A 15,748-nucleotide genomic window follows, 5' to 3' on the forward strand; every position below is an offset into this window, starting at 1 on the left:
CATTTTGGACAGGGGCAGAAAAATGCCCTAGTGTTTTGGACACCATGGAAGCGCTAGAATTTTTAAATAAATATTTTACATTGTGAGAAACGTCTAAGTGTTAAACACGCTTTTTTTCCCCCTAGGGAGACACTAAACAAATATTTATTTAAGGAGATAGAAACTTGAAGGCCCCCCCCCCCCGCAAAGTTAGTCTTTGGCTCTGCTTCTAGGACTTCTAGGAACGTGCAATTAAAATAAAATCTAAACAACGAAACCCTCGCACCATTTAGATTTCTTTTCTCCCCCTCAACTGCTCAAGAAAAGTCAGAAGCCGACACTTCTTTCAAGTCTCGAAGTTGCCAGTTGTGAGGCTCCCAAGACGTCTCCCGCACACCCCAGGGACGATTCCGCACGGGTCCCTCCCGTTAGCCGGCGGCCTCGGTGCGGTCGGGCTCCAAGGGGGTGTGTCCCGGCCCGCAGCGACCCGGCGCCCGCCTCCGCCGTGGGCCCACCTGCTCCTCTCGGGCGCCGCAGTGCCCCGGGGTCCGGCCGGGCCCTCGGACCCCACCCGCGCGGCGCCGCCGGCCGCCCCGCAAGTCCCGCCACCCGCTTCCGGACCCGGCCAGCCCCTCCGCGAGGTGCAGCCGGGACGCGAGCTCAGTTCCTTTCTTCCCTCAGCCCAAACTGCTAGCGGCCCCCGTGGCGGGAGGTGGAACCCGCACCCTACCCCCAAGGATGGGGGGCCCAAGCCGAGAAAGGGGGGTCCAGGCCGAGAAAGGGGGTCCCAGCCCTCCCCGGGCTGCCCGCACCGGCACCCCCCTCGCACGGCCCCAGCTGCGGCCCGCGTCCTCCCTCCAGCCCTTGCAAGACGGGCGTAGAGACTGCGAGTGTCGGGGGAGGGGTACAGGGCGGAGGAAGAGCATCCCCGGGCCGCCGCCACCGCCGTCGCCGGCTGCTCCCCCGCCGTTCGGCTAGGGGAGGCCTCGTCACAGCCGCCGCCTCAGCTGCGGCTGCAGATCTCGCGGTGTTTGCCGGCCGCCGCGCCGCCATATTGTGTGACAGTATTTTGATTTGGACTGGGTTGGCGGAGCCGCGGCGAGAGCGAGCGAGAGCTGGGGGGGTGGGGGGAGGGCAGGCGAGCGCGAGGGGGGTGGGGGCAGAGGGAGGTGGGGAGGCCGAGCGAGCCGGAGCCGTGGATCGGGGAGCGGCGACGCCGCCCAGCCGTCGTTTTTGATCTGCTGCAGCCGCCGGCGGGGCGACCCAGCCCGACCCCCTCCCCTCCCCCTCAGCCAGGAGCGGTGGCGGCGGCGGCGGCCGGAGGGAGTTGGCGGCGGCGGGCGAGCGGAGGGGGCTGAGCGGGGAGGGAGGGAGGGCTGAGGTGTCCCCCCTGCCGGGTGGAACCGGAGGCGGCGGCGGCGCTGGCGGCGGCCGTGGTGGCGGAGGCGGCGACGGTGGAGACGGCTGCCCTAGTGGGAGAGGCGGCGGCGGCGGCCGAGGAGGAGGAGGGGGAAGCGGCGGCGGCAAAGGGTAAGCGGACAGCGCTGCGGGGCCTCGGCGGGATCCCCAACCCGGCTCTCCCTTCATCGCCCCGCACCCCCCTCCGTCTGGAAGGGGCTCTGCCGCCTCGCGAGGCCCGTGCGGGGCGTCCGCTTCTAACTCGCACTCTTCCTCCCTCCGCCTCTTTCCTTCCCCCAGTGGCGAGGCGGAGAGGGAGGCCCCCCGAGTTCCCCAGTCCGGTGGGGGTGGGGAGCATCGGGCCGGGCCTGGGCTCCGGGGCGTCAGTGCGGGGGGGGAGGGGGAGCTTCATTGGAATCGAGCGCCTGGGAGAGCCCCAGGTGGGGGAGGGCGCAAGGGGCTCGGGAGGGCCCCTCCCTGCGTCGGCGCCCCCGACCCGCCCCCAGGCATGTGTGAGGTGGGGGCGGGGGAGGAAAAATCTCCTTTTGGGGAGCCGAGGTCTAGTTAAAGATGACTTAGGGGCGGGGGTTTTGGGGAGAGGCACGGGGCAGTTATGTGGGGGTCGGGCGGGGGGGAGAACATCGTTCCCTTGCCGATCTTGGTTTTCTGCAGCCGTCTTTGAAGTGGGGGGCAAGCCCTGCTATGAATATGTGGCCCCTTAGATCTCACTGGATGTTTCTAGTTTTCGGTCCCATCAACCTCAGACCCTACGATTGTGGTTGAGTCAGGGAGGCTGCAAGGGTCTCTTAGCGGTGCTGAACAGGTGACAGGTGGATCTTTCTGTTGCTGATGCTGTGAGATGTTCAGGCAGAGTTGTACACCAAAGTGTCAGAGACGTGTGAGTTTGTATTTATGTGTTTGGCCGTGTTTCATTCCATATATAGTATATTTGAGATGTTAGGTTTCCATTCTTCAAGTCAGCTTAATTGTTGTGGATAAATTCTTCAAATGTTTCTGATAAGAGGGGTTTCCAGGAGAGTGGAGGGAATTTGCAGCTTCACAGGGGTTTCTCCGTAGTTCACGAAATTCAGGCCCCCAGTGCAGGCTGTTGATTGCTCTTATTCATTGGAAAGTTCTTGAACGCTAAGATCGTATTCAGAGCAACTGTACGGCAATATAATTTTGCATCCATTTTGTCTGTTTTAGGTAAGTTTGTAAAGTGTCTAATTTTGGGGTCAGATTGATTCACATTTTAGAAAAGGAATTTCGTTTCCGCTTTAGCATAGTCTAAAGATTATGATGATCATTATGCAATTCCAGATTTGGCCGGGAATTTTGGTGGGCATGGAATAGAATATTTGCTTTCAGTTTTTTCACTTCTGCTTACCACACTCTTCATACAGTAGCAAAGTATTGACACCTTTTAAAAAATATCTTTACATTCTTTGTAACAATGAAATCACGATTTTAAACTTTGACGGTTTGAAACTTTAAATTTTGAAACCATGGCAGTTTGTAATAAAGGAAGACTTGCTTTTCTTTTGTTGTAGCATTTGGCTGAGCATTTTAATTAGAAACAATGGGAAGAATTGTTAGATACATGAGCTATAGGCTAAATTAGGGTACAGTTAGTTTAAGGATTCTGCTGCTTTTAAAAAACATGTATGGAACGAATGTGATGTACTATCAATGTGTTAACAGGAAATAGAACAAAAATTCCAGTGATTCAGAACTTCTGTTTGGGTTTTTCCCCCATAAGTCTAATCAGTTTCTAATAGAGGGTGCTTAAGTTTTAAATCTTTCAAGAATCAAACTGAAAGTTGAATACGTCAGTTATAGATGAATAAGTTATCCCCTGTATATACTCCATTATTTCTTTTTTCTCTTGGTGCATCGAATAACTTTTCCTGAGTTTAAAAGTATTCTCTTAAGGACACTGATGAAATGCTACTATTGAACCCCCTTTAGTTAACTATTTCATAGTAGAACATGTGCTTTAGTGACTTATTAAGAAGTGGATAAAATGGTCAGAACCTCATCAAATAAATGTTTTCTGAAAAATAAATTTTAACTTAATCCCGTTTGATTGAAATCATACCTACGCTTGGTCCTCTAGTGGAAAAAAGTGCTTGCCTTCAGCTAAGGGTATTGCTAAGACTGGGAAACAATTTTTTTTTTAAATTTTGTTTTTTTTTCCTTTGTTTTTTGTTTTGAGACAGTCTCGCTCTGTCACCCAGGCTGGAGTGCAGTAGTGCGATCTTGACTCATTGCAACCTCCACCTCCAGGGTTCAAGCGATTCTCCCGCCTCAGCCTCCCCAGTAGCTGGGATTACAGGCACCCGCCACCACGCCCGGCTAATTTTTGTACTTTTAGTAGAGATGGGGTTTCACCATGATGGCCTGGCTGGTCTCGAACTCCTGACCTCAGGTGATCCACCCGCCTCGGCCTCCCAAATGCCTAATGAAATGAGGTTTTTAACCTCCGCAGTTATGTAAGCAGATCCCCACTTAGGTCAGTATTGAGAATTGCTTCTTTAGTATTAACAACTTACATTTGGGTAAATGTCTTATTACATTTGTGTCTTGGCAGAAATAGAAGTTTATTCTACATCCGTAATTTTCCCAGCAAGGAAAATTTCTTTTCACAGAATACTGTTTAGAGTGAAATGTACATATGTGTATCTGTGAACCTACTGCATTTTGAAAAATAAGTGTAGTGTAGGCTGTTTTACTCTATGAGTTACTTGCAAAAGTCTTTGAGGAATGTGTATTTTCTAAAACAGCTTTTTTTTTTAGTTATATAAACAGATCAAGACTAAAAGTTTATTTTTTATCATCATACTTTAGAATTTTTGCCTTGTTACAGATATTTTGGGGAAAAGTTCCTGATAATCTTTACAATATATAAAGTTCATAAATTAAACTGTAATTGAAAAATCGAAATTATAATTCCATTATATCTCTCTCTGGCCAGGTTCCAATGACCCAGAGAACACTAGTAGCACTTTTCCTTTGTTTCACTTATGTCATCTTTATTTGATCTAACGTTGGGTCTCTCTAGAATAGAAGGATTATAAGGTAATAACAGAGACACATGTGAAGATTGGGCAAAACAGTAGTAAGGAGGAGGAGAGACAGAGGATAAGATGCTAGCAGAGAATTAGATGAAAAGTTTTAGGCAGCTAGGAATGTGGAGATGTGGGTAGCGGTGGCTGCCAAGCACAGGAAAATGATCATGCTGAACTGTACGAAGGAGATTGTCTCTGAACCTTTTCATAGGTTCTGACACTCTATATATGTCATCTTATTTAAAACCCTCTTTTAAAATGATAAGGGTTTGGAGACATTGAAATTATATAGAATTTAAATGTATGCGTGTTCATATGTTTTTGCCTCTGGCTCATATTTCCAGAATACTTAACAGTATTTTAACATTTTGTTTCTTATGATTCTGGTCCTAAAAAATCAAGGACGCTGCTTACTCAGAAAGCTAAAAAACCTGAGTAAGTACTCTTAGGAGTTATACTTTTTATGTTTTCTTTAGTTAATCACTAAACTTGACTAATCTTGATAAAACTAAGGAATTAGAGATTGCTGAGAGGATGCTATCTTTTTCTAAGTATTCCATCTCTCAAAACAGCCTGTTTACTAGTAAGTGGTACTTAACCTACATTCATTCAGCCTCCTAGGAAAAGAAAAAGATGCCAGAATAATGATCGCACAGCTCCTACATTGAGGTTATGCGTTTCACTTGGATTTTTATTGACTCATTTTACAGAATATGTTTACTTTATTTCCTATTCCTTAGAAAAGGAGTGAGCACAGTGAGGAGTGTCAGCTGACAAGTGATGTTTCAGGACATCCAAGTCAGAATTATCACAAAGCAAAATTATGTATGTTTATATGAATAAAAGATGTCTATGAAAATTGATTAAAGTTTTGGCACTTAAAAGTGCATTTGTTCAAAATTTAATTTACATACACCCCCTTACCTTTATGCTTCATAAATGAGGCTTTGCTGAATGTGACATTTTGATTTGCCTTACTTATGTGTAATGTAAAACTTTAATAAGAAATTTTATTTCATTTCTAATCATGTATTCCAGTTCAGAATATGGTACCCAGGGAGTGATATCCTGTATAATAAAGAGACAGGAACTAATATTTATTGAATGCCTACTGTGTGCCAAGCTTTTCTTCATTTCAGAAATATTTATTGAGCACTTATTATGTGCTAGGGACTCTTCCAGATGCTGGAGGTGCCATATTGAAGAACAGACAAAAATAGCTGTTTTCATATAGTTTACATTTAGTGGTAAAAGACTTAATAAATGAGTACAGTGTAATATGCCTGGGACAAAACAGTACTGTACAGAAAAATAAAACAGAAAAGGGAGTTAGGGAATGAACATTGCTTATGGATCTTTTTAAAAACTGTGTAATGGGTATTATCCTTGATTTCAAAAAGCAAAACCTATCCCATACATAAAATTTTTCCTTTAAGAATGCACTTCAAATTTCAGAACACAATTGTATTTGTACTTCAGAGTTACAGAGTTTCAACAGCGATTTCCTATTGTTAGTATTTCAAAAAGCTGTTTTATGGCTGGATAGAAAATTGGAGTTTTGAATCCTGGTTTTGCCACTTAGTAGCTTTGCCACTAGATTTGGGACCAGTTACAATTAGTTAGCTTCTCTGAGCTTGTTTTCTTCTGTGTAAAATGGATACGATATCTTTCTTTTTCTGGTGAAGGAATATTGTGTCGTATCTTGTTGGATAGGTTGATGAGCTGGATCTCAGCATTTTAACGAGGAAACAACAAATAGTGTATAAAATTCCAATTCATGTAAATACTTTAAAAATATTTAGTACAGTACCTGGCACATAGTAAGTATAGAGTAAATGTTTGCTTTTTGTCGTTATTTTACTTGTTAATTCAAAGAATCTGTTGTACAAATTATTAAGGGAAGTTTTTGCAAAGATAAAATAACTCAAATTGTGAATGGAATTTTTGAGGGAAAAGTGGAATAACCATGCAAGTTGCAATACTTATTTTCATTTTTGGACTGGAAGATCACGAAACAGCACCTCAAGGGCAGAACATGTCTTCCTTTCAGTCTTTACTTCACATTATTTTCAGTGGTTGGCCTGTAGTTCTTAACTACAAGGAATACTGTGTGTTAAATGTTGAATAGTTCTTAATGATCATTTTTCTGTAAATTACAGCTCTTTTTGTAGTAAACTCCTGAGTCTGAAAGGTGACTGCACTAGAATCTCTACTTTTAATTTTAAGCACTGAATAAGATATCATTATGCAAGTCTCTTAAATGCTATTTTTTGAATCTAGCCAAAAGTTCAAAAAATATTCTAGAAATTGAGAGGAAGAAATCAATTATTTGTAGCTAGATTAGTCTTCATTAACCTATTTCTATGATGTTGTTGGCATCAAAGTGAAAAAGTAATATAGCAGTTTTTAAAAGAGTAGAAGAAAATATATGAATAATTATTTGCTCTTAGCTGTTAAAGAACAAGTTTACCTTATCTTTTTAAGATAATTTCAATGAAAGTGTAGATTTGTCCTGGTTTTATGGATTAAATAGCTTGGTCGTTTACTTACATTTCTGTGATACAGGAAATACTGGTGTTTTCACTGAAAAGTGAAAACATCCCACCAGCATCCCACCTCCCATCTTCACAGTAACCATTCTTCAGATGCCTAAATCTTAGTACCAGTCAACTCTTTCCTGTTCTGTTGTCAGTTATCCTCTACCTAAAGAATAATAATTTTAGCTTTCCCCAAACTTAAGACTTCTGTCAGGTTATGAGGCTTTCAGTCATTTACCCAAAATATTTCTTGGATTTTTAAAAAGTTCTCCACAAAGCATGTATCGTGTGCTTTATATTCAAATATGAACAAATAGGATGATAAGTATTTTATTTTAGTATTTGGTGTGCCACAGTACTACTTTAGAAATGAGATAGGAATACATACAACTGAATATTTTATACTCTTGTAATTTTTTTGTTTCTTTGCTTGTTTTGAACAATAACCGTCTACTACAGGACAGAAATAATTCCTACAAGGTGTCAGTTTGAGTGGCTTCAGAAAGGAAGTCTGATTTACCTACAAACAAGTACAAGAGACAAGAGCAGTATAAGAATTTGTAGTATTTTAATTGCCTTGTTAAAAGAAAATGGAATTCTTGTTTCACTTAAGAAGAAAAAAAACAAAAGCGGCCTAGTACCAGTGCTCCTAGTACAAGTCACAGAAACCAGTTAATAAAGTAGAGGTTGGAAAGGTCCTGCAGAGAGAGAGAGAGAGAAGCAGCAAGAGTATAGGAGTGGGGATTTTAGCAGAGATTTTGGTAGAAATATGTGAATGCCGATTGTTAATAATAGATTTGTCTAAAATAATCCATTAAAATGTGTGGGAAAAAGTAATTTTTGATCTATAAATTTTTATTCCCCAGTTTATTAACCATCATCTGAATCATTAAATAATATTATTAATATTATTTTGAATTTTAGCTTAAAGTTTTACTCTCACATTGATATTAAGGAAAATTATTTTTGACCTTTAATATCTTAATGTTTACCTTTTTAATGTTAGCAAAATTGAGCACATCACAAGTTTGCTTCCTGTCAGTTTGCCAGTGAAGCAGGCCAGAGATACTGCTTGGCTCATCAGTATAGAGCCAGTGGCAGTTCAGGGGAGTGACTTTCCATTCCTCATCAATGAGAGAAAACACTTGCTAATGCAGATGAAAACTTGAACTCAGCAACTTGACCTTGCAGAACATTGTCCTCAGGCCAAGCAACTTTTGTTTAGTCAGAGAAATCAACAAAAGCAGTAATTCTGATATGAACTGGGGCCATAGGGGTAGAAGAGACTTTACCTGGTTTTAAACTGTGGAAAATATTCTTTTTTTTTTTTTTTTGGAGTGCAGTGACACAATCATAGCTCACTGCAATCTCAAACTCCTGGGCACAAGCCTTCCTCCCACCTCAGCCTCCTGAATAGCTGGGACTACAAGTGTGCGCAACTACATCCAGCTGATTTCTAAAAATTTTTTGTAGAGACAGGATCTGCCTTTGTTGCCCAGGCTAGGAAAGTACTGCTTTTGATTTTGAGTTGATCTCTTTGTTAATTTTTCAGCTTCTCAGCCCCCACCTCTTTAACTAAATATCTTAATTTTACCATGTTGGGAGTCAATGAAGTATAATAAGAAAAGTTCTGGGCCTTAAAACCAGATGAGCCCAAGTTCAAATCTGAGTTCTGTTGCTGACTATAGCTATGTGGTTTTAGACATCATTCACACTCTCTGAGCCAAGGAGTTTTCTTCAGAAAAATGGATATAGTAATACCTACTTTATATAGAACAGGTGAATTCTTGTTCTAGTTACATTAGGATATGTAGCTTAAGTAATGGGAAGTAATTTTTTTTTGGAATTTTGCTTTGTTAGTTTTTTTTCTTCAGGCTATCTGTCCACTTCATTTTTCCTCAACAAATAGAATGAAAAAGAATTTCTATACTTTTTAATTTACTGTAATTCCTTAGACCAAGATGAAACAAACAAAACATCATCATTATTTTTTTAACTACAAAATAAACATACAGATTATTAATTCTTTGTATTTTTCTTGCCTGTTCCTGTAAGAAAAGCTGCATTTTCAATTTGAAATTAGTCCACAAATCTATAATACAGTTCTTTTTTAGGAAAAGCATTAAAAAATTGGCATGGATAAGATTTTGAAAACACCTCAAATATGAGGTTTAATATAATACTACACAACTTGTGCCACTTTATCTGTGTAAAATGATATTTGTACTTTTCTGTTATGTTTATGTTTTAAGACAGTGTCTCGCTATGTTGCCCAGGCTGGAATGCAGTGGCACAACCACAGCTCACTGAAGCCTTGACCTCCCAGGCTCAAGCGATCCTCCCACCTCAGCCTTCCAAGTAGCTGGGATTACAGATGTGCACCACAATGCTCAGCTTACTTTTTATTTTTTGTAGAGAAGGGTTCTTCGTATTTTGTTTAGGCTGGTCTTGAGCTCCTAGGTTCAAGGAATCATCTTGCCTTGGCCTCCCACCTAAGTGTTGGGATTATAGGTGTGAGCTACCACACCCAGCCTGTTTTAACAGCAGCTGTAGCAATGGTTTTATATTTCGTTAGTAAGTTACATGTATTGCTATAGTACCAGGAAGAGTAAACAAATGTTATTATTATGTTAAAATATTGATTATACAAATAGCATTCAATACTAATTATTACAGCAAAATAGTCTACAACAGTTACACTGGTTTACTCAGTAGATTAAGACAAAAATTTTTAGCCTGGGTGACAAACAAAAATTTTTAGCCTGGGTGACAAAGCAAGACCCCATCTCAAAAAAAAAAAAAAAAAAAAAGGAGTTTAAAAAAGTCATTGCATTGTATTAAGTTCATAGGCTTAGAACATTCTGTAGTGTATATACATGAAATCTCTTAGCCTAGAGGTAATAAATACACTTTAATCTTACACGTGTGCAGTTTTTGTGCAATCTGTAAAATAAAACCAGAAGTACAAATAGGAGATTGAACCATTAATCATTGGATAAATGACATGTTATCATGGCAGAAAGAATTATAGGGTACATGTTGGTCTTTTCAGCCTTGTGTTTTTGTCATTTTTTTTTTTTGAGACAGGGTCTTGCTCTGTTGTCCAGGCTAGAGTGCAATGGCGCAATCTCAGCTCACTGCAACCTCTGCCTCCTGGGTTCAAGCAATTCTCCTGCCTCAGCCTCCTGAGTAGCTGGGATTACAGGCGCCCACCACCCTTCCTGGCTAATTTTTGTATTTTTGGTAAAGACGGGGTTTCACCATGTTGGCCAGGCTGGTCCCAAACTCCTGACCTCAGGTGATCCACCCATCCTCAGCCTTGTTTTTTTAAGCAGTTTTTAGCTTTTGCTATTGGAAAAATCAACATGTAGAGTGAAGTATTATGCACAGAAATTTGATTTTTGTTTTGATCAAATGCCATTATTTAGAAAGCCTAACATTTTCAAATCCTTTTGGATAGGTCACTTAATATCAGTAATAATTAGGTCAGCAAATTGATTTTGCTTTTTTGTAGTTTGCAAGAGTTTATCTTATGTTCAGCAAAGCTAATAATTGCATAAAAATTTAAGTGGGAGAAACTGGCCTTTAAATATTAATATTCAGATCTGCGGTATAAAGCCTATTATATAGATATTTGCTTCCACATTCTTGATATCCTATGGACTGTATTGTCGTTTACGCTTTTCTTTTATACTAGCGTTTCCTGATTGTAGGTTTCTATTAGGGTTGTCATCATTATAAAATACAGGCAAGATGGTTGTTTTTTAAAAATTTAAGACAGATTAAATGTTCCATTTAATTATTGAGCACAAATTATAGCATAGTTGCTTGGTTAATTTTATTGATTTGTCATTTATTTAGTTAGAAATGGGGATTTCGTTATGTTACCTAGGCTGGTCTCGATTCCTAGGCCCAAGCCATCCTTTTGCCTCATCTTCCCAAGTAGCTAGGACTATGTATGGCATGCCACTGAGCCTGGCAACTTGGTTAATTTTTAAAAGGCAATTAGTGACCTGATAAACATGAGCGTCTGCTCTTCAAAAGTTAAGCAGCTGTATGTTGCAGATGTATGTGGGTGTCACAGTTAAGTAGTTACTAGAATTGTGAGAAAATGCGCTCAAGGAACAATCCAAGGGATCCGTGTCAAATAAAAGTTGCTAGAAATACAGATATTTTATGATTTGCATTGAGAGTGACTGTTACTGTTTACCCCATGATTAGCATGTACCTGAATTGGACTTGACTAAAGTACTGCTTGCCACTCTTAGGATGATTTTATAGGAAATGGAAAAATAAGCACATGGAAATGGGGATTTCAGAAGAAAATTCCCACTTCCACATATGGCGATTCTGCTTTTTTGCGTATAAAAGTGCATTGACACATGTTGAATGCCCTTTGAGATTTGTTTAGCTAAGATAATTGTTTGGCCTGCATGAGACATACTCATTCTCTTCATGAGATTTTTCCCCTCATGAACATTGCCATACATTTAAAGGATGACAGAGCCATTGCTGTAATTTTGCAAGTGGAACAAGAAGTGCTCTTGTTGAAGGTAATTAGTTCATTACCTAATTCAAGTTAGTTCATTACCTAGTTGAAGTAATTAGGTAGAAGATTGAAGTGGTCATCTTAACCAAACCAAGCTATCTATCAGTATATCAACTTTTATAGAATATCACATGATCGAAAGAACAGAAACTCCATAGAGCATATTTCATATGTCCTCTATGACATGCTTGTGCAGAATAGCTGGCTAACCCAAGAAATCTTGCCTTACTCATTCTTCTATTGTGTCTCATCTCTACATTCTGTTCGTTTTGTTTGAGACAGAGTCTGCTCTGTCCCCCAGGCTGGAGTGCAGTGGTGCAATCTCAGCTCACTGCAACCTCCACCTCCCAGGTCCAAGCAATTCTCCTGCCTCAGCCTCCCAAGTAGCTGGGACTGTGGGCGCGTGCCACCACGCCCGGCTAATTTTTTGTATGTTTAGTAGAGACAGGGTTTCACCATGTTAGCCAGGATGGTCTCGATCTCCTGACCTTGTGATCAGCCCGCCTTGGCCTACCAAAGTGCTGGGATTACAGGCATGAGCCACCGCACCCGGCCTCTACATTCTTTATTATTCAAACTACCTTACTTATCCAATAGTTTTGAGTTCCTGCTGTGTGCCTGTACTTTGCTAGGTCAAAGGGGTGGACAGATATGTAAGATACAGTTCTTGTCCTTAAGAGACATATATACAAACACGTGATATACCGTGACAAATGCTGTGACGGGGTTAAACATAAAATACTTTAGGAATCCATAGGAGGTAGTGTCTCCTATGGATAAGTATTAGGCAGTATCTCCTATTCAGTAAGGGATGAAAGGATATGACAGGGAAATCTTCCTAGGAAAGATGACACTTAATCTGAGTGTGTATCAGATAGGCAAGAAAGAAAGTTACAGGCTGCAGATAGGTCTTTTTAGATAGAGAGAAACACCATGCATGAAAGATGGAGGTAGGAAAATCCACATGTACACAGTAACTGTGAGTAGTTCTACAGTGCATTAGGTACCAGTGGTGGGTTAGCTGGAAGTGAGGTGGAAAATTAGAAAGAAGACAGAGCATCGAGATACCTGTATACTCCATAAAGGAGATTTAACTTCATCCTTCAAATGGATGGAAGACAGGTTCTTAAATTCACATTCTAGAAAGATTCTCTGGTTGTAGTGCACAAAATACTTTAGAAAAGAGCCAGGCTTGGGAGGAAGAGGCAGGCATATAAGTATCTATTTGAGAGTTGATTAGGACCCAAATTAAGGCACTGATAATGGGGTAATTAAGAAGAATAGGTAATGTGTTTAAGAAGGAAATATTGAATGTGACGTAAAGCAGTGAAGATCACACGTGCCCTGGGTGCATATTTGTGATGGTGATGTTCACCAGTACAGAACAGACCAGGGTTGCAACAGGTGAGGAAGACATTTGAGTTCTGTTTGTTGATTTTAGGGTTCTATGGAGGGAGAAAGAGGAAGACTTCACTTTATATAGAGGAGATAGAGAAGGCTTGTCTGATTAGATAACATTTGAGCAGGTGCATTAATGAAAATACAGGCAGTAACAAATGCAGTGGCCTTTAAGTGGGATGTGCTTGCCATCTTCTAAGAGCAGGAAAGCCAATATAATTGGAGCTGAGGGGGGTTGGGGGGTGGAAGTAGGGTAGATGATATCCAACTGTGTATGCTGTTCATGTAGGGTGTTTATGTTTAGACTGTGATAAGGACTTTAGATTTTACTCAGGATGGGGTAGGAAGTCACCAAAGGGCTTTAAGATAAAATCTAATTTGTATTTTCCCCCCTCACTTCTTAGAACATTATTTATTTATTGGCATTTGTATATGTGTGGTTCTGTAACATTATTATGTATATGTATAAATTCATGTGACCTTCACAATTAGGTTATAAAACTGTTTGATCATCATAAAGAGACTCCCTTGTTTTACCCCTTAAGTTTCACCTATCCTTCCTGGCAACCACTTACCTGCTTGTGTTCTCTGTCACTATAATTGTCACTTCAAGAATGTTACATAAATGAAATCGTACATGATGTTACCTTTGGAGATGGGCTTTTTTTTTTTCACCCAGTATAATGCCCTTGAGATCCTTCCAAATTGTTGGATTTATCAATAGTTTATTCCTTTTTAATGTTAAAGAGTTTACCATTGTATGGATATACCACAATTTGACTTTGGAATTTCCAACTTTGTGTTGTAAAAATAAAACTGCTGTGAACAGGTTTTACAGGATTTTATGTGAAAATACGTTTTCATCTCTGTAGGATAAATTCCCAACAGTGCAGTTGTTGGGTTGCGTGATAAATGTATGTTTAAATAAGAAACTGCCAGACTTTGCCAGAGTAGCTGTACCATTTTACATTCCCACCAGCAATATGTGAGAAACCTACAGTTTCTTTCATCCTCTCCAGCATTAGTATTGTCAGTATTTCTTATTTCACCCAGTCTAATAATATGTAGTGACCATTAATTTGCATATCCCTAATGGCTAATGATGTTGAACATATTTTCATGTGCTTCTTTGCTGTCTACATATCCACTGTGGTGAAATGTGTTCAAGTCTTTTGCTCATTTTCTAATTGAACTGTTTTGTTTTCTTGTTGAGTTTAGAGAGTTCTTTACAAATTCTATATCCAAGTCCTTTGTTGAATACATGATTTACAAATACTTTCTCCTAGTATATGGCATGTCTTTATAGTCTCTTAACAGGGTCTTTTGCAGAGCAAAAAATTAGCTTTGATGAAGTTCATTTTATGCATTTTTTCTTTTATGGATTGTGCCTTTCTTGTCAAGTCTGAGAACACTGGCTAACCTTAGGTCCCAAAGAAAAAAGACTTTCCTTCCTTTATTGAATTGCTTTTGTGCCTTTGTCAAAAATCAGATAGCTGTAATTGTGAGGATCTATTTCTGGATTCTCTGTTCTGTTCCTTTGATCTTTGTGCCTGTCCCTCCACCACTACCACACTGTTTGATTACTATTGCTATATAGTAAGTCTTAAAATTAGATAGTGAAATTCCTCCAACTTCATTCTCCTTTTTCAGAATTGCTTTAGCTATTCTAGTTCCTTTCCATGTAAAATTTAGAATCTATAAAAATGTCAGTTTTGGGGAAATTGACATTTTTATTTTGTTGAGTCTTCAATCCATGAACATGGTATGTCTCTTATTTAATTCTATTTCTTTTGTCAGCATTTTTTAGTTTCTAGCATAAAAATCCCGTGCATGTTTTGTTAGATTTATACCTAGATATATATTTTTTAGAACAATTGTAAGTGATACTGTGTTTTTAATTCTGATTTCCAATTGTTCATGTCTAATATGTGGCAGTATGGTTGGTTGATTTCTGTGAATGGATCTTATATTTTGAGACTTTGCTAAACTATCAGTTTTAGGAGGTTTATTTTGTAGATTCATTGGGTTTTCTGATGTGTCTGTGCATAGAGACGGTTATTTACATTTTTTTCTTCCCAATCTGTATGCTTTTTATTTCCTTTTCTTGCTCTGCTACTTGCAATGCTGTTTCATAATAGTGGTGGGAGCTGACAAGCTTGTTTCTGATCTTAGTGGAAAAGCATTCAGTCTTTCACCATTAAGTATATGTTAGCTGTAGGTTTTTTGTAGATGCTGTTTATCAAGTTGAGAAAGTTCCCTTTTTATTTGTAGTTTGTTAAGTATTTTATCATGAGTAGGTCTTCAATTTTGTCAAATGCTTTTTCTACATCAATTGATATGGTAATATGGCTTTTCTTCTTTAAGCTGGTAGCTAGTAGTAACTTACCTTTTTAAATACTCACTCTGCTGTGTGTGGAGTAGACTTTGGAGATAGAGCAAAGATTTAAACAGGGAAAATATATTAGAAATTATTGTCATACTTAAAGAGATGATGGTGGCTGAGACCAGGACAGTAACAGGAAAGGGTGAGAACAGATCAGATTTTGGATATGTTTCAAACTCTGTGTGGGAAGGAATTGCTGATGAATTGGATCTGAGGCATAAAAGAATTCAAGGATGACAAGAAATTTTTGGCACAAGCAATTGGAAGTATGGAGTTGCCATTGACTCAGTTTGGGAGCGTGATAAAGTAGCAAGTTTAGACTGAGCAATCAGGAGCCTTTTTTTTGGACGTGTTAACTTTGAAATGCCTTTTAGACATATAACCAGTGATATCAGCTAGGCAATTCATTCAATATAATAGAATTCAGGCAAGAGAT

At 40.0% G+C, this 15,748-nt stretch overlaps 1 protein-coding gene across 6 annotated transcripts in view; it reads left to right on the plus strand.

Moving 5' to 3' along the window:
* Window positions 1-1,374: 1,374 nt before the first annotated feature.
* The window catches only part of TAB2 (TGF-beta activated kinase 1 (MAP3K7) binding protein 2), a 93,596-nt gene continuing 79,222 nt past the window's right edge, over window positions 1,375-15,748 (plus strand). For 4 of the 6 annotated variants that reach the window (XM_054491043.2, XM_054491044.2, XM_054491045.2 and 1 more), the window contains exon 1: window positions 1,377-1,509. The gene's annotated coding sequence lies outside the window, so the exon portion shown is untranslated. Of the gene's footprint in view, window positions 1,510-15,748 lie in introns of all 6 variants that reach the window. The other 2 variants (XM_054491042.2, XM_063666732.1) reach the window with 2 other exon arrangements.

The sequence above is a fragment of the Pongo pygmaeus genome, chromosome 5 (assembly GCF_028885625.2).
Source record: "Pongo pygmaeus isolate AG05252 chromosome 5, NHGRI_mPonPyg2-v2.0_pri, whole genome shotgun sequence".
Classification (NCBI taxonomy): domain Eukaryota; kingdom Metazoa; phylum Chordata; class Mammalia; order Primates; family Hominidae; genus Pongo; species Pongo pygmaeus.